Source organism: Giraffa tippelskirchi, chromosome 10 (genome assembly GCF_054371585.1).
Source record: "Giraffa tippelskirchi isolate mGirTip1 chromosome 10, T2T-mGirTip1v1.2.pri, whole genome shotgun sequence".
Lineage (NCBI taxonomy): Eukaryota > Metazoa > Chordata > Mammalia > Artiodactyla > Giraffidae > Giraffa > Giraffa tippelskirchi.
The window spans coordinates 159,760,098-159,778,634 of NC_137284.1; the positions used below are offsets into that span (position 1 = coordinate 159,760,098).

The following is an 18,537-nucleotide window of genomic DNA, read 5'->3' on the forward strand; positions in this document are numbered from 1 at the left end:
CGCCTCCTAGAATGGATGTTGGACCCAGGTGCTCACAAGCCCGTCCTTCCTTTGGGCCTGCCACCCTTAGCCCCCATCATCTATGAGCTGGAAGATGGAGTGAGGCTTCCTTGTCAGGGAACCACTTCTTCTGTGATGAACTTGACCTGCTTTGGATGTAGCAAGCAGTGGCCTTGGCTAACTGATGAGACCCCCCCCCAGTGCCAGCTCCAGCCGAGACCACACGCACCTGCCTTGGCTGTGTTCCCTGCCTTCATCCAGGAGGGCTGCCCGCAGGTGGGCTTTTCCCAAAGGCGTTGTGGAACTGGCCCGAGTCCTTGAGTTCCGCACAGAATTCTGAACAGAAGGAGACGCTGACCTGCATCATCCCAGGAGGCGTACAGCTCCCCCAGCTCTTCTTATACCTCTGACTTAAAGAACTCGAGTCTCCCCAAGGCCTCTGGCTGCACCCTTGACCCGGCAGAGGGTCAATCAGTTGGTCAGTGCACCGCTGGTCCCCTCCCCTCTTCCAAGCCCCCTGCACTTTCACCTGCGCCTAAGGATGGGCTCCAGCGGCCTCAGCACTTGTCACAGGACAAGACAGGTCAGCCCGGGCTATGGCTGGCCATGGCTCGGGCCACCTTGGATTGCATTTTTGGTGATTCAGCAACCAAGAAATGAGGCGTCCAGAGCTGGCACCCCGTCTGCCAAATGGATTTTGGAGAATTTCAGAGAATTTTAATTTCAGATGCTGAGCTAGGACTTCCAGCTAAAGAGCAGCCATGTCTTATTTTAGACAAATAAACCAGAATCGATAATGATGGAAACTCAGGGAGCTGGACGTCTAGGGGGCGGGCTCTCTGCTCCGGCTGCGGATGGAGAACATCTTTATCCACCGTTAGACAATGCTGAGCCCATTGGGTAGACATGTTTCTGCTATAAGTTTAGAAGCCAGATGACCAGCTCCTGACAGCGGCATGGACAGCCACAGGAAGTCAGGGCATCGTCTGAGGATAAGAGGTGATGGCATCATGGACGGCAGTGGGGGACCCTCTCCAGGCGCAGGGTCTCTGCCTCGGGAGCTGTACCCATCACGACGCCGGCCAGAACCCCCATGGCTAGACCTGTGCTTCCTCCTTCCTGAATCCTTCCTGAATCCTTCCCACTGTGAGCTCTGCTTCCTGCGCTTGGAGTGTTGCTCCAGCTGATTCACACACCTCTTCCCTTCCACCATCTCCCCTACCCACCGGACAGCTGCTGGCCGGACCTTTTCACTGAAACTGGAGAACGTCACTCACTTCCTTCAAGATGTTTCAGGGGGTAACACCAGCTCTGGAGTTTGGGGACCAGGGCCCCAAGCCTTCTCCTGTCTGCACAGAGCTCACCCTCTTCCTAGGACCTGCTTTTTCCAGTAGTCCTGTACTTCCAGTAGTCATGTATGGATGTGAGAGCTGGATCATAAAGAAGGCTGAGTGCCGAAGAATTGATGCTTTCAAATTGTGATGCTGGAGAAGAACTCTTCAGAGTCCCTTGGACTGCAAGGAGATCAAAGCAATCACTCCTAAAGGAAATCAACCCTGAATATTGATTGGACAGACTGATGTTGAAGCTGCAGCTCCAATACTTTGGCCACCTGATGCGAAGAATTGACTCACTGGAAAAGACCCTGATGCTGGGAAAGATTGAAGGCAGGAGGAGAAGGGGGTGACAGAGGACAGTTAGATACCATCACTGACTCAATGGACAGGAATCTGAGCAAATCTGGGGAGAGTAGTGGAGGACAGAGGAGCCTGGCGTGCTGCAGCCCATGGGGTCACAAAGAGTCGGACACGACTTACCGACTGAACAGCAAAAGGCCCTGCTTTACTTCTGATCTCCCGTGGAGCATTTCTGCTCTTCTTATACTCAGCTCAGTGGGCAACACTCTGTCTTGCTCCCTGCGACACCCCAGGTGGACCTGCACGCCGCACATCAGATTGCCTTTGCTAGGAAACCTGTTCCACTCCCTCAAGCGCCTCACAGGTCTCTCAGGGGACCACAGGCTTCTGGAAGGAGAGACCTTGTCCATCAGCATCTTTGAATTGAGTACCTCATCTATACCGAGCAATGATGGATACTGGCTGCAGAGAGGTGAACTGGGAGGCAAGTGGTCACGTTCCCTGATTCCTCACAGGACTGAGTTGCTCTGGTCATGGAAACGGGCAGAAGGGTGCGTGTCGATTTCTGGCCGGGGACGTGAAAGCCCGCGAGCACCCCCTGCCGTTCTCCCCTGTCCTGGTGAGTGTGGGTCCACAGAGTGGTGGGGCCGCGTTGCCACGTGGAACCCAGCCTAGGTGAGAAGGGAGCCCCTTAGGGACCGAAGCAGCGCGACAGGACACGTGTCCCCGATCGTCCTAGTCAGAGGACAGGCGAGAAGCAAGGACAGGACAGAACAAGAGAATTTCAGGTAAGTCTGCAGAGACCTGACGCTGGGTGACAGAGAGAAGCCGAGGGGCTTCCTCAGCTGGTGTGGCCGGAGGCGCAGCTGCACCTGACCTTGGTTGGGTGTGGGCGGAGCGCTCTGAATGGTGAGACGATGCTTCGGTGCTAAAATCTGGGGCAGGAACACGACAGCTGGAGAAGAGCTCATGCAAATGCCAACGGAAGGGGCAGAGGCAGAGCACGGACAATCCAAAGACACCCACGGTAACCAGGTCGTTGGGGGAGAGGGGAGCACAGGGCGGATGGGATTGGAAAGGAAGTGAGGGCTGAGCCACGGGGATTTTGTTTCTGGTCTAAGGAATTCGGACCTCATTCCGACCTTTTGTGGCATGCAAGATGTTAGTTCCCTGACCAGGGATGGAACTCGTGCTCCCTGCAGTGGAAGCACGGAGTACGAACCACTGGACTGCCCGAGAGCTGCCTTCAGGTGGCTTAGCCTCATTGATCGCCTCATTGTTTGATATTTATTGTTGTGTGTGTCTAACTTTGTATTTTTTTTTAACTCCTACATAGAGGCTTCCCTGATACCTCAGTTGGTAAAGAACTCGCCTGCAATGAAGGAGACCCCGGTTTGATTCCTGGGTTGGGAAGATCCGCTGCAGAAGGGATAGCTACCCACTCCAGTATTCTTGGACTTCTCTGTGGCTCAGCTGATAAAGAATCCGCCCTCAATGCAGGAGACCTGGGTTCAATCCCTGGCTTGGGAAGATCCCCTGGAGAAGGGAAAGGCTACCCACTCCAGTATTCTGGCCTGGAGGATTCCATGGACTGTATAGTCCATGGGGTCGCAAAGAGTCGGACACGACTGAGTGACTTTTACTCACTCCATCCTTTTGACTCTCTGAGGTTTAGTCTAGCTCACGGCACCCAAGTGATGCCCGCATTGTTGGGGTTCCTCAGCTGCCTTGACCCTCAGGTGTCTTTTGATTTGGGGTCATGCCCTGGATAGAGGAGACTGTCAGGGTCCGGAGGTGCCTGGGATGGTAAAGCACACAGGACAGGATGCCATGTGGAACAGTCACCGAAACCATCCGATAAAGTAATAAGCAACTGTTGGGCAAACGGAGGTAAGGGACCAAGCGGCCAGCATGCCAAGTCTGGCAGAAGGAGCCGCATCTTTGGAGGAAGATGCTTGACAAACACAGGAGCAAGAATGGTCACCAGGGCAGCAAGCGTCTCCAAGGTGGTCCCTTCCTCAAACCGTGGGGCTCAGAAGCTGTGTAGCTTGGAACTCCTGGCCCCCTTCTGTGTTAATAGGAATGGGTGTCCTCCAGCAGAGTGACATGGAGAAGCTGGGCTTTGGCTCCCTTCCTGGGGACACAGCTTCACTGTTGGAGCCACGCTGGACCACGCCAACCCCTAGTGTGGCGGGGGCTGGGGTCCCAGCCTGAGGCTGCAGTCTGCTTTCCACTGAGCTTTGCAGGAAGCTGGTCCTTTCCTACGAGGAGCATGCAGGGACCAGTCCTGCATAAATAACTCTTTCAGTTAAATAACAGCTCCTGGATAGAGTTATAACCCCCCATGTGCTACTTACAAGTATATAAAGTGAAGTGACGGAAAAGGATTCAAAAGATGGGTTGTGTACATGTATACAGAAAAGAAATCACTGAATTACCGTACACTGCAGACTTCAAAGGAAAAACACTGAAAGGGCTAAGACAATAATTTTATATTATAATGGGTACCACTCACAACAAAGATACATAGTTGTACTGAACTTTTCAGCATTGAATTGAGGCTTTGTCTTTAAATAGATAAATTAATGTTAGGAATTCATGAGATGCTGACAGAGACTAAATGTAATAGGAAACCTATCATTAATATTTCTACCTGTGTTTGACAGATGAAGCAAATTTTAAAGAAAGGTATAGAGAGATTTAACAAAGAAATTAAGAATGATTTAATATAGAAATTAATACCCTAGAGAAAATATAACTTTTTGAAAGGACTGTGGAAAATTGGCTAAAATGCAGCAAGTGTTATGCCATAAATAAAATCTCAAGCTGGAAGAGCAGGATATATGCAGGCTGTGTCCCAAGACCACAACATGTGGACGCAAAAAGACAAGAAGAAAGGAGAGGAAAGGAAAGAGGAGAGGCAGCAGGAAAGACTAAAATATATGGAATCATGAAAAAAGGATGGTAGGAAGAGGGGAGAAGTTAAAAAGGGCGGAGAAGGAGTGAGTGAGGAAGGAAGGAAGAAAGGAAAGAAAGAAAGGATAGAGGAAATCATGCTAAATGTAAAACAAGAAAAAAGGAAAATTGCACCCACCAGCTATACCCTTGAACAAGTACAGTTAAGTCTTGAGCAATACAGGCCTGAACTGCACGGGTCACATTATACTCAGATTTTTTTCAGTACATATGTACAGGACAACACCATCTGAGGTTGGTTGAGTCTGAGGCTGCAGAACCGTGGATACAGAGTGCCATGGAGCATCTATTGATTTTCATGTTCTTGAGGCTCCAGAACAATCCCCCACAGATTCCAAGTGATGCTTGTAATGTGGCCTTTAATGAAATCTATAAAATGGGAGGAAATGTGAGGAGTGAGGATTAGATATTAATAATACGATACATTCAATATTATTTAGTGCATTTCTTGGCATATTGTAATTGCTCAAAAATTAACTGCAAAAAAATAGCACACACTAAATTCTATAAAGAAATTTTGCTTATATAAATAGATGTAAGAACCTTAAGTAAGATATTAGCAAACATTAATTTAGCACTATATTGAAAGAGTAACACACAAAACCCAACTTATGGTGTATTCTTACAATGCAATATCAGTTGGTTCTGTTTTAGGTTAAATGTTAATTAATTCAGATATTTCAAAAATACGTTGCAAATGCATTGATTAAAAATATCCATTTTGATTAAAATAGAAAGGAAGCCCTCTTTGAAAACTAGAAATGTATCTCTGACATCTGAAACAGATCTGTCTGAAAGCAATATCTGGTACCATAATTTATAAAGAGATAGTCTCATTAGTAATAATAATGCTGCTGCTGCTAAGTCGCTTCAGTCGTGTCTGATTCTGTGCGACCCCATAGACGGCAGCCCACCAGGCTCCCCTGTCCCTGGGATTCTCCAGGCAAGAATACTGGAGTGGGTTGCCATGTCCTTCTCCAGTGCATGAAAGTGAAAAGTGATAGTGAAGTTGCTCAGTCATGTCCGACTCTTAGCGACCCCATGGACTGCAGCCTACCAGGCTCCTCCATCCATGGGACACTCCAGGCAAGAGTACTGGAGTGGGGTGGTATTGCCTTCTCTGAATAATGCAAATAATACCAATACATAATAACAATGCAATAATAACTGTATAATAATACAAATATGGCTATTGTAATAACTATTATTAACAATTATCATTAAGGTTAAGATGAAGCAGTACAATAAGAAAATGAATCAAAACTATAAATATCGGAAAGTAAATGATTTTATGGACTCTGAGGGAGAAGGTGAGGGTGGGACGTTCTGGGAGAATAGCATTGAAACATGTATATTATCATATGTGAAACAGAACACCATTCCTTGTTCGATGCATGAGACAAGGGCTCGGGGCTGGGGCAATGGGATGACCCAGAGGGATGGGATGGGGAGGGAGGTGGGTGGGGGGTCCAGGAAGGGGAACACATGTAAACCCATGGCTGATTCATGTCAATGTATGGCAGAAACTATTACAATATTGTAAAGTAGTTAGCCCCCAACTAAAATAAAAAAAAAATAAATGCACAATGAAGGAAAAAAAAAAAAAAAGAAAGTAAATGAGTTGAACCACCCCCCCAAAATTAATATGTTGAAACCCTAACGGCCACACTGCAGGGTGTGATCTTATTTGAAAATAGGTTCTTTGCAAATGATCAAGTTAATATGAAATCATAGGGTGGACTCTAAGCCAATATGACTGACATCCTTCTTCAAAGGGTAAATTCGGATGCAGAGAGAGACGTGTGCCGAGGGAGGAGGCCACGTAAAGATGAAGACAGAGATGGGGGTGATGCCTCTGTGATCCAAGAAGCACACAAGACACCGGGAGTCGGGGGGGAGCCTGGCACAGCGGCTCCCTCGCGGTCTCCAAAGGCACAAGCCCGGCTTGCATCGCGACCTGGGACTCCAGGCTCTACAAGTGTGAGACGACACATTTCTGCTGTTTCAGCCACCCGGTCTGCAGTACTTTATTCTGTGCTAGCAAACTAGTCCAGAAAGCAGGAAACACACTCCTAGTACTTATAAGTGTACCAAATATTTCCTAAAAGCACAAAATTATCGGCCAAAATCCTATCACAACTAATGACTGAGATAAGGGAGTTTGCTAGATATAAAATAAATGTACAAATATGAGAGCTTACACACAGGAGAAAAAGAACAAATTTGAAAATATAATAGGAAAAAGATCTGATTTCCAGTGATTAAAAACATGAAGTAAAAGCAAATCATATACTTCCTCTTCACTGATGTGTGTGATGAATGCATGGGATGGAGTGTTTTGCAACAGTTAGAATGACAGACATATAAGCAGCAACAAAAATAGATCTTAAAATATAATTCTGTGTGAAGTGAATGGGAAAATGAGTAAGACCTGTGGTGACATTTTATACATTTAGAACAGAGAAAGAGAGAGAAACAATGTGCTCTTAAAGGAACACGTGTAAAGAAAAGGGTGCACATTAGAACACTAGAATGGTTATTTCTTCCAGAGATTAACTAAACTGGGATTTGGTCCTGCAGGACCCAGTGATGATAACGCGTCATGAACTGACCCTGACCTGCCTCCTGAGAAACCTGTGTGCAGGTCAGGAAGCAACAGTTGGAACTGGACATGGAACAACAGACTGGTTCCAAATTGGGAAAGGAGTACATCAAGGCTGCATATTGTCAGCCTGCTTATTTAACTTATATACAAAGTACATCATGAGAAATGCTGGGCTGGAAGAAACACGAATGGAATCAAGATTGCCGGGAGAAATATCAATAACCTCAGATACGCAGATGACACCACCCTTACGGCAGAAAGCAAAGAAGAACTAAAGAGCCTCCTGATGAAAGTGAAAGTGGAGAGTGAAAAAGTTGGCTTAAAGCTCAACGTTCAGAAAACTAAGATCATGGCATCTGGTCCCATCACTTCATGGTAAATAGGCAGGGAAACAATGGAAACAGTGAGTTTATTTTCTTGGGCTCCAAAATCACTGCTGATGGTGACTGCAGCCATGAAATTAAAAGACGCTTACTCCTTGGAAGAAAAGCTATGACCAACTTAGACAGCATATTAAAAAACAGAGACATTACTTTGCCAACTAAGGTCTGTCTAGTCAAGGCTATGGTTTTTCCAGTGGTCATGTACAGATGTGAGAGTTGGACCATAAAGAAAGCTGAGCGCCAAAGAATGGATGCTTTTGAACTGTGGGGTTGGAGAAGACTCTGGAGAGTCCCTTGGACTGCAAGGAGATCCATCCAGTCCATCCTAAAGGAGAGCAGTCTTGGGTGTTCATTGGAAGGACTGATGCTGATGCTGAAACTCCAATACTTTGGCCACCTGATGTGAAGAACTGACTCATTAGAAAAGACCCTGATTCTGGGAAAGATTGAAGGCAGGAGAAGGGGCTGACAGAGGATGAGATGTTTGGATGGCATCACCGACTCAATGTACATGACTTTGAATAAGCTCCAGGAGTTGGTGATGGATGGGGAGGCCTGGCGTGCTGCCGTCCATGGGGTCACAATGAGTTGGACATGACTGAGCGACTGAACTGAACTGATGAACTGAAGGATGTAATTAACTCAATTTTTGCTTCTGAGGTAAAAACAACAACCACACATTTAATTTTAAATGTATGCAGGTCAGTCAAATCCTAACCAAGTATACATTTTGATGTCATTGTTGAATCTTGAAAAAATATTTCATCTGCAGCAATCGGTTTATGAAAATAAATAGCGTAGATCAAAGACTGGGTGGTCATAGCGGCCTTGACTGATGTGGGAGAGAGAATAAAGCTGCCCCTCCCTGCACCCACCGCCAGAGCCACAAGAGGTCCAACTCCCCAAACACTGATATGTTATCTTATCTGGCACGTGTGATTAAGGGTCTTGAGATAAGAAGCTGATCCTGGATTATCTGGGTGGGTCCAGTGTAACCAAAAGAGTCTTTAAAAGAGGGAAGCAGGAGGGTCAGAGAGAAAGGAGATGCTGGAGAGAGAGGGAGAGGGGTTTAAAGATGCTGAACTTTGGACTTTGAAGATAGAGGAAGAGACCGAACCTCATGGGATACAGACAGTCTTGGAAACTGGCCAGTGCCGAGATCCTCCGGAAGAAATGCTGCCCCATGTTCACCTTGATGTTAGGACTTCTGATCCCCAGAGCTATGAGTCAATATACTTCTTGTGTTGGTTTCTTCATTTTAGAAGAGAATTAAAGGTTTGAAAAAACTGGCGGTTGAAGAAAGTGTGGAGCAAAAGATATTCTCATACACTATGGGTGAGAGTGCCATTGGACGCAATCTTTTGAGAAGATGGTTTGGTAACATGTGTCAGAGTTTAAACTTAGCCTAGCAGTTCCACTTCTAAGAGTTCACCTATGGGAGATTACCAGAAAAGTGTTCACCAAAATATATGGTCAAAGTTTTCCATTTAGTGTTTATAATATAGCCCCACATTGGAAACAATTAAAAAGTCTAATAATAAAAAAAATGTTAATGATTTAGTAGATATTTGGACTGGAATAGCAGGTCTGAATGCTATATTCATTGGTATTGACCAAAGGATCCATGATATAGACTTTAGTAAATAAAAGATTATATAACAAAATACATACAATAATACATTTGTATAAAATTGTGGTTCACATAAAAATGTCCAGAAAAACATTTACCAGCATACTATTAGTGGTTTTCTTTAGTGATGTAATTTTGGATGATTTTAGTCTTTTTCCTCTTATTTTTCTGTATGTTTGAGTCTTTCCTTTTTCTCTTATTTTCCTTCTGTCTTTCTTTCTTTTTTTGCATTTAGCATATATAGTTTTTATGGTTCCTGAAAACAATAGAGATATTTTTTATTTTGGAAGAAGAAAACACAAACAAAACTGCTAAAAGTCAATGAAACATGTCTGACAAATTTTGAACCTTCATGTTTAAGGACATTATGAGTCATTCATAGTCAAAAGACATAAAAAGACAATTCCCCCAAAAGAAATACATGGTCAATAAAGGTCTGAAAAAAAACCTTAAACCTTTTGAGCAATCAAATAAATGCAGTAAGACAATGAGTTTCCATTCTTTTCTAACGTATTGGTGAGGGAAATAGTATTTCCTTTTCATTGGTTTATAATCCTGGATGTTTCTAAAAGTCAAATCTATTATCAAGGGATGATTTAATGTCAACACAGCTGCCCTTTAATCTTGAACTTTTCAAATTAGCACTACTGATATTATTACAATTATGAACTGTTTCCTAACTAAGGCAACAAGGCATCTCTACTGAGCTTGGATGAGCGGCCTTGATCAGCAACCACATGGACTGATGCTAGGGAAGGGTTCAGGCAACCTGCCATCTAAAAGGCCAAGATCTTGTCCACCATTTGGATGGAATCCCGTGGAACACTTTCTCGAGACTATTTTAATTTGATTAATTTCTCCAATTTATAAAGCTGGAAAGTTTTTTTTTTTTTTTAGCACAATTGCATTATCTCATGGAGCCTTTATGAATTTGAATCACCAATATGCATTAAAATAGCCACAATTAAAGCAAACTAAATGTCTTTGTTGGTAGGGTCTCTGCTCTACAGCCTTTAAAAATGCTATCTATACACTTTATCTTTAGCAGTGAGACAGAATGTTCTGTTCATTCAAATACATCCATTCATCAAAGCAAAGATGAAACTCAACTTCAAAAAGTGACCTTGCATTGGAAGTTGGATTCTTAGCCGGCAGGAAATAGAGACTATTACTGGAGTGCTCAGATGGGGGTGGTTAATGGGACGTCACTGAAACAGATTTGCAAAAAGACAATGGTTTCAGGGACATCCGTGTTCATCCTTGCGTCCTGAAACAAATTCCTCTCCTTTTTGCTCTCAGATTCCTGAATTTCTCCAACTAAGCGCTCTTTCCCACAATGTGACCGAAGGCATAATATACACATTTTCCAAGGTGGGGGCAGAATGACTTATACTCACTATTGGGTAGCAGTGACTGACCCCAGGCCTGTTCCGGAATGGAAGGGCATGGTGCAGAAGGTCATCACTGCAGGAAAAAAAGATCAAAGAGAAGCCAGAAAAGATGGCAGACCAGTGTTATGGTTTATTCCGGTCAGACAGTAGCCCATATTACACAGTTATTGGCAGTTTGTATGAACATGTAACCAGGAATGGTCATCATTGTCCCTTTGTCTATTTCAATACACACAGGTTTTGACATCTACCATCGTCTTTGAAAATACAAGACTAATGTCGTGTATATTTGTTGCTGTTGTTGTTGTTTTTCAGTCGCTAAGTCATGTCCGACTCCACAACCTCATGAACTGTAACAAGCCAAGCTCCTTTGTCCTCCACTATCTTCCGGAGTTTGTCTTATGGATAGAAGTTCTGTTAACAGAAAACCAATAAATCCAAGCAAGTTATTAGCCAAGTTTCCCCATTTTTCTTGTATCTGCTCTAAGTAAGAGACAAATGTCAAGTATTGAAAGGCAAATGAGCAAACTATTCAGTAAAGGAATTCTCCAAGTTACCTTACATAGCACCTAAGTCTTTCTTTTTCAGCCTCTGATCCTAGACAGTTATCTGCCTCCTCATACTGTGAGGTCAGATATGGTGGGGTCTTTGTCCAATTTTATTTACTTTTAATTGAAGGATAATTGCTTTGCAATGTTGAGCTGGTTCCTGCCACACATCGACATAAATCATAGGTTTACATATGTCCCCTCCCTTCTGAGCCTCCCTCCCACCTCCTACCCCCTCCCACCCCTCTAGGCTGTCACATAGCACGATTCTGAGCTCCTTGAGTCGAACAACAAATTCTCACTGGCTGTGTATTTCACACGTGGCGATGTGTGTGCCCCATGCGCCTCTCTGCATCCGTCCCACCTCCTCCTTCCCCCACCCCCTGCGTCCACAAGTCTGTTCTCTGTGTCTGCGTCTCCACTGCTGCCCTGCAAATGGGTTCATCAGTACCGCCTTTCTGGATTCCATATATATGTGTTAATATTTGATACTTGCTCTTCTGACTTACTTCACTCTGTATAATAGGCTCTAGGTTCATCCACGTCATTAGCACTGATTCAAATGTGTTCCTTTTTATGGCTGAGTAATATCCCATTGTTTATATCCCATTGTTTATATGTATCACAGGTTCTTTATCCATTCATTTGTTGATGGACATCTAGGTTGCTTCTATATCCTGGCTATTGTAAATAGTGCTGCAGTGAACATTGGGGTACACGTATCTTTTTCAATTATGGTTTTCTCAGGGTATATGCCCAGTAGTGGGATTGTTGGGTCATATGGTAGTTTTATTCCTAGTTTTTAAAGGAATTGCCACACCCTGTCTTAGCTATGGTGTTATCTTAAAATTCCGGTTGCCCTCACCAGATCGTTTTACCAAGAGAGATGCAAACATTTTAGAAAACATTCAACAAGGCTTCCATCTCAAACTCCTCTCTGAATTCTTTCTGGCAAGAGCTCATATCATGAGCTGAAAATATATTTTAATTCTCAGGCAAATTAATTGTGTGTAACTAGCTTACATAAGGTTCCATTGCAGACATACTAGAAAAATATAACTCAATAAACCCTAAGGCTCAGCAATCCACTAGGCCTCTTAGCTATGTTTTGTCAAGATTTGGATATGACGCTGAAAAATAGAAGGAAATGAAAATGAAATACAAAATGGTAATGGTCCTATAGCTTTGAATTAAAAAAAAAATTACACTGAGTATGGCAGAAACCAGGAAATATTGTAAAGCACCTATCCTTCAATTAAAGAAATTTTCTACATTTATTCCTTTGTTTGCCTTTCCTACTGGTCTTTTTCCCTTGCAGTTAATCTTTAATGTATATAAATCTTCATCTACCTCTATTTAACTCTGCATATCTATTCTTTCTTTCTTTCCTTTCCTCTCAACATATCTGTCAGTTTTGTTTTCGTTGCTTTATTCCCCACTTGGCACCTTGCTTTAGTTTTGTTTTCCAGTTTGTGCTTTAGTTAGTTTTGTTCTTAACTGGTAAGTATAATTTTTGATTTCCTTTGTTCGCTGGGTCAATCTACTATACTATATTTTAGTTGGACTGTTTTCACTTTGCTTATGGGTGTATATGTATATTCCATTATTTTAAATATTATTTGCCTGATTTTGTAACTGCCATTTGTCTGGGGTTCATCTTTGGATATTTGTTTTAATCTCACTTAATGCCATAACAAACCATTTGTGGAATCTTTGTTCCTGACCAGAGATCAAGCCCTGAGCCTTTGGAGTGGAAGCACTGACTCCAAGACCCTAGACTACCAGAGAACTAACCCTAGGGAGTATCAAATAGTGAGAACTCACACAAAGGAAGCCACTTGAATACAAGGCCCGGCATCATCCAACCACCAGTAGCAGCCTGTGCAGGACGCCTCACCTAACAACACACACACAAAAATACAAGCCCAATCATCAGCAGACAGGGTGACCACCTCACTCAGCCCTGCCCATCAGGGGAAAAACAAACAATCGCTCAGCACAAATCTCACCCTATACGAAGCTCACACACACCACTGGACCAACCTTAGGAGGGCAGAAACCAAAGGGAAGAAAGAATGCAACCTTGGAGCCTGGGAAAAGGAGACCTCAGACACAGTAAGTTTAAAAAAAATAATGAAAAGGCAGAGAAATACTACACAAATGAAGGAACAAACTAGAAACACAGAAGTCCAAATAAAGGAAGAGGAAATAGGCAAACTACCTGAAAAGAATTCAGAATAATGATCATAAAGACAATCAAAAACCTTGAAAACAAAATGGAGAAACTGCAAAAATCAATTAAAAATAAAGAAAATTTAAAAATTACACTGAGGATGAAAAACTTCTAACAAAATAAATACTCACTTTCCAAGCCTTTAAGATGGAGTAAGAGGCTAAGCAGGCTTGCCAGGTGACACTAGTGGTAAAGAAGCCACTTGCCAACGCAGGAGACGCAAGACACACGGGTTCGATCCCTGGGTCAGGAAGACCCCCTGGAGTAGGAAGTGGCAACCTACTCCCCAGTATTCTTGCCTGGAGAGTCTCATGGCGGGCTCCAGACCATGGGGTCACAGAGTTGGACACGACTGAATCAACTTAGCATGCACACACGCAAGATGCTAGGCAACAGCTAATAAGGTTGGTGAGGGTCTAATTTTGGCGGGTGGACCCAGCCGACTTAGATACTGTCAGAGGCAGCCAGAACATTAAAGGCTCATCTAGATGGACCTGGATTCTAATCCACAGGACACCCAGAGGCAGTCTAGACTGCACCTGCTCGGGACCTTTCTAGCTCCAGCTGCTGGAAATTCTTCCTGATGTGAGCCAGAACCTGTCCCCCTGAATTCCCACGCCCTGGTTCTAGTTCTGACCTGGGTGACGATGGTTGCCAGATGCCTGACCTCAGTAGCCATCGGTCTCAGATGTGGTGCCCAGACCTGAAATTTATTAGTGCACACACATCTGCGGAGCTCAGAGTAGAGACAGACTGGTGCCATCACTGCCCTTGTCCAAGACCAGCTCTTGGCGCATCAGCGACGGTCTGTGTTTCCTCGAGTCCACTGCACGGCACTGCTTCTTCACGGAGATGCAGCAAATGCATGGAAGGCTCCCATTTCTTCAGGAAAATGTCACACTCTGGAAGAAGAGGTGGTGCTTTTATCTGTTTTATGTCTGATGAGACCTTTTGCTTCTGAGCCACACAATTATTTTCATTGCGTGGAGGGAAAAGGGCGTAGATGGTGAAACTACTCTATGGAAGAAAGTCAAGGAGTTGTCATCTCAGATTTCAATTTAATCTGGGCTCAGGTGCCCTGAGCATTTTATTACAGATGTGAGCAGGTGTTGGTAGACACAGGCCCTTTCCATTAAAAACAGACTGAAATCTTGATCAAGAGTCTGTCGTACAGAGCGAAGTAGGTCAGAAAGAGAAAAACAAATATTGTATGTTACGGGGTGTGTATGGCATCTAGAAAAATGGTACAGATGAACCTATTTGCAGGGCAGGAGTAGAGATGCAGACGTAGAGAGAGGATGTGGATGTGTAGGGAAGGGAGGGTGGGACGAATTGGGAGCTTGGACTGACATATATACACGACCATGTGTAAAATAAATAGCTAGCCAGAAGCTCTGTGTAACGCAGGGAGCTCAGCTCGGTGCTCTGTGATGGCATAGAGGGGCGTGAGGGCAGTCCAGGAAAGAGGGGATGTATATATGTACATATAGCTAATCTGCATCGTCACACGGCAGAGACATAGCACAACACTGCATCACACAACATCGTAAAGCAACAGTCCTTCAATCAAAGGAAGAGTTACTGTGAAAATGCATCATGTGGACAGTGTGCTTTTAAGGCGGTGGGGTGGGGGTGGGCTCAACAGGGCAGAGCTGACATGAAACAGACAGATATGGAGGCAGGAACGCCGGGACATTCAGAGAGTCTTCACTCATCCCACCTTTTGTTTCTCGAGTCGACAGATCCTGGCCCCGTGGGCTGACTCACAGGCTGTCTTCTCTCTGAGGTGCCATGTGGCATCACCAGGGACCATGAGACAGTGGCTTAGAGACGAAAGCAGAGAAGCAGCGAGATTCAGAATAATAGCTTTACGCAGGCTGGAAATTAGGAACTCAGGCCAGTGAGTTCCCCAAACCCACCATGCTCCCAATTTCCCACAAGAGCCCTGCAAGCCTAGTACTGCTGGTAAAACCTCAAATCGGCCACTGGCTCATGTGGTCTGCCTCTAGCTCATGGGAAGACCGGGCCCCAAGGAAGAGCTTGGGGCAGGTGGGTTTTGGAAGGAGAGCGCAGGAAACACGAGTTATGGAGTGGAATCTGTGAGACGGGGGAGGACCTCAGGGCCGGGCCAGAAGGCTCTCTGAGCGCTGAAGGAAGCCTGAGGTAGGGTGGCCAGCAGGGTCCACAGCAGCTCGGCCTGAGCTTGGAAGGGAGGCGCCAACGGCCTGGGCGTTCCAGCACCTGCTTCAGAAGAAAGTGATGAGAAACACTGTGAGTCAGACATCCCAAGTCAGTAACCAAGGCTCGTGTCTCAGCTTCACCTCCAGACTCAGCCCTGGGGTGTGGGGGGCAGTGGGGGGAATGGCCTGACCAGTCTCCCTGGCCAGCTGGGTCCCTACAGGGATGAGCCCATAGAGGGGACCCTGCAGCCTGGAGGAGACGGGGTCCATGCTCTTTGCCCCCCGTTCCTGGTGGCCTCGCCCCAGAGGTCAGCAGAACCCGCTTCCTGTCTCTGCAGTACTGTGGTGGGCCCCTCCTCTCAGCCACTCTGCTGGGCTCCTCCTGTGAACCCCGAGATTCTCATCACTCCAGCCTCTGCCCAAGCAGGGGCTGCTTCCTGCAGCTACAACCTCACTGTCCCCCTCTCCTCTCTCCAGTCCTCTGGTCCTGTTTAATCCTCATGATAGTTCTCTGCGTTGACGTTTGTGTGAAAATCTGGAGTGGGTTTTCCTTTCCTGAATAGACCCTGCTCAGTCATCTAGGAAAAGTGAAAGAGAGGGCGTGAGCTATGGTGAGGACAGGAGAGGCGGGGACCCACGGGGCCTCGTGGTCCTGGGAATGGCTGATGTGTTAGCCCGGGTGGGGGGATGGAGACGGGTCAGGAGCGAGCAGCGTTGATGGTGATGACAAAGCAGGCTCCTGGAGGTGTTGAGAGGGGCCCACGGACCAGGAGGCCTGGGAGACAGAACTTTCCTTCCATCAGTTTCTTGTGAGTCAGACAATTCCATCTTGTCTTGGTCCAGAGAACTTGAACACGTGCAGAAAGGAGCCCTTGTTGAAACTGAAGACTTGAAAGAATCCGGTGGACGTGTGCAGATGCTGGACATGCAGGGCTTGGAGAAGAAAAGTTTCCAGGGGGGCTCTGGAGACACTGTGTCCCAGGACTGAAGCCGGGCCCCAGGATGGAGGACGCACTGGTCCGGAGGGCAGGTCAGCGGGCTGGGCTCAGTCCTCTGGCTCGCGCATCCGTGTGACCCACGCGCGGCCAGCCCCTGCTGTGCACCATCTGGACACCAGGGACCAGAGGGGAGGCTGTGAGGTCGGAGCGGTCCGAGCTGGCATTCTATTCTCACTGTGCGCTTCGGGATTCCATGAGCCCCTGCTTCCACGATGGAGTCCGAACAACCTCCAGACACAGCCGGACATTTCCATGTTGAAGAGCTGGAGCGGAGGCCGTCCCAGGATGAGCTGGCCCCGAGTCTGCTTTCTTACTTCCCCTTAAGTGTCATCGCCTGGGTGCCTCCTGAGGGAGCCTGCGTTCCTTAGTGAGGGGGTGCCCCGGGGGGTTAAGGAGGTGCTGAAACCAGGTCTGTTTCTCTCCTGACTTAGGGGGCTTCTCTCAGGAGCCCACGATCACTCAGCCTTGGCACTGGGAGCCACACTTCTCGTCGCAGAGGGTACGGACTTCAGAAAAAACATTCAAGGGCGTCCGGGAGGTGGGGGTCCCCTCTCCTGTCCCACCTCAGCTTTAGCCTTTGTGTCCAGCGGAAGGCCTCCCGTGGTTTCGGTGTATCTGCCCGGCTTTATCCATCAGCCGTGGCGTGTGGCAAGGAGCGGGCTCTGACGACTCAGGCAGGTGGCCGCAGCGGCAGTTCAAGCCGGCGTTTGGGAGACCCAGCTTTCCCTGGCACACATGGTCCTGGGGACCTTGGCGCTTTTCTTCACAGGCCTTCACCCCTCCACCGTCTAGTTGCTCTAAGCTTTTTATATCAGAGAAGACAAACACGCGGGTGAGCCCGCCTCCGCAGGCTCCGCTGCCGGCTTTGGATACCATGGCAACCGAATGCGCGGGGTCAGCTCCAGGTACGCCCGGCAGAGGACGCAGAGCGGATTCAGGTCGGAATCCCAGTGGTCTCAGCCTGCCTCCATCTCGAGCCGCTCTTCCTGCCAGGGTGGGCTGTGTGATCGTAGGATCAGGGGGTCAGATGGAAGAAGAGGCTGTAAGAGGACCATTTCCCCGAACCCTCTGCCCCTCCCCCCACCTAGGTGGTCTCTGAGGACTCCCCGAAGACCCCTGGAGTTCTGCACAGTTCAACATGCAAACACGGGTCTGAGGATTTCCTGATTTGGTGCCCATCACTTCATGGCAGATAGATGGGGAAACAGTGGAAACAGTGGCTGACTTTATTTTTATGGGCTCCAAAATCACTGCTGATGGTGACTGCAGCCATGAAATTAAAAGACGCTTACTCCTTGGAAGGAAAGTTATGACCAACCTAGACAGCATATTAAAAAGCAGAGACATCACTTTGCCAACAAAGGTCCGTCTAGTCAAGGCTATGGTTTTTCCAGTGGTCATGTATAGATGTGAGAGTTGGACGGTGAAGAAAGCTGAGCGCCGCAGAATTGATGCTTTTGAACTGTGGTGTTGGAGAAGACTCTTGAGAGTCCCTTGGACTGCAAGGAGATCCAACAAGTCCATCCTAAAGGAGATCAATCCTGGGTGTTCATTGGAAGGACTGATGTTGAAGCTGAAACTCCAATACTTTGGCCACCTCATGTGAAGAGTTGACTCATTGGAAAAGACCCTGATGCTGGGAAGGATTGGGGGCAGGAGGAGAAGGGGACGACAGAGGATGAGATGGCTGGATGGCATCACCGACTCGATGGACATGGGTTTGGGTGAACTCAGGGAGTTGGTGATGGGCAGGGAGGCCTGGTGTGCTGTGGTTCATGGGGTCGCAAAGAGTCGGACACGACTGAGTGACTGAATTGATGTGTTTAGGAAAACACTGTCTGGGATGAGGCAGGCTGAACCCGAGCAGCTACCCTGAAAGAGCCATAGGTGGAGAAAAGCCCCAGCAGGGCCGGGCAGTGGGGGCACAGACAACACATAGGATACTGAAGACACACG

At 46.6% G+C, this 18,537-nt stretch overlaps 1 long non-coding RNA gene across 1 annotated transcript; it reads right to left on the reverse strand.

Moving 5' to 3' along the window:
• Window positions 1-4,107: 4,107 nt before the first annotated feature.
• On the reverse strand, window positions 4,108-17,471 carry LOC145522797 (uncharacterized). The gene is made up of 7 exons (XR_014066173.1): window positions 16,373-17,471; window positions 15,520-15,644; window positions 15,124-15,226; window positions 14,041-14,305; window positions 10,629-11,036; window positions 9,330-9,487; window positions 4,108-4,982 (listed from the first exon to the last, which is right to left on the reverse strand). It is a non-coding gene; the product is annotated as an uncharacterized LOC145522797 (long non-coding RNA).
• Between the last annotated feature and the right edge of the window lie 1,066 nt (window positions 17,472-18,537).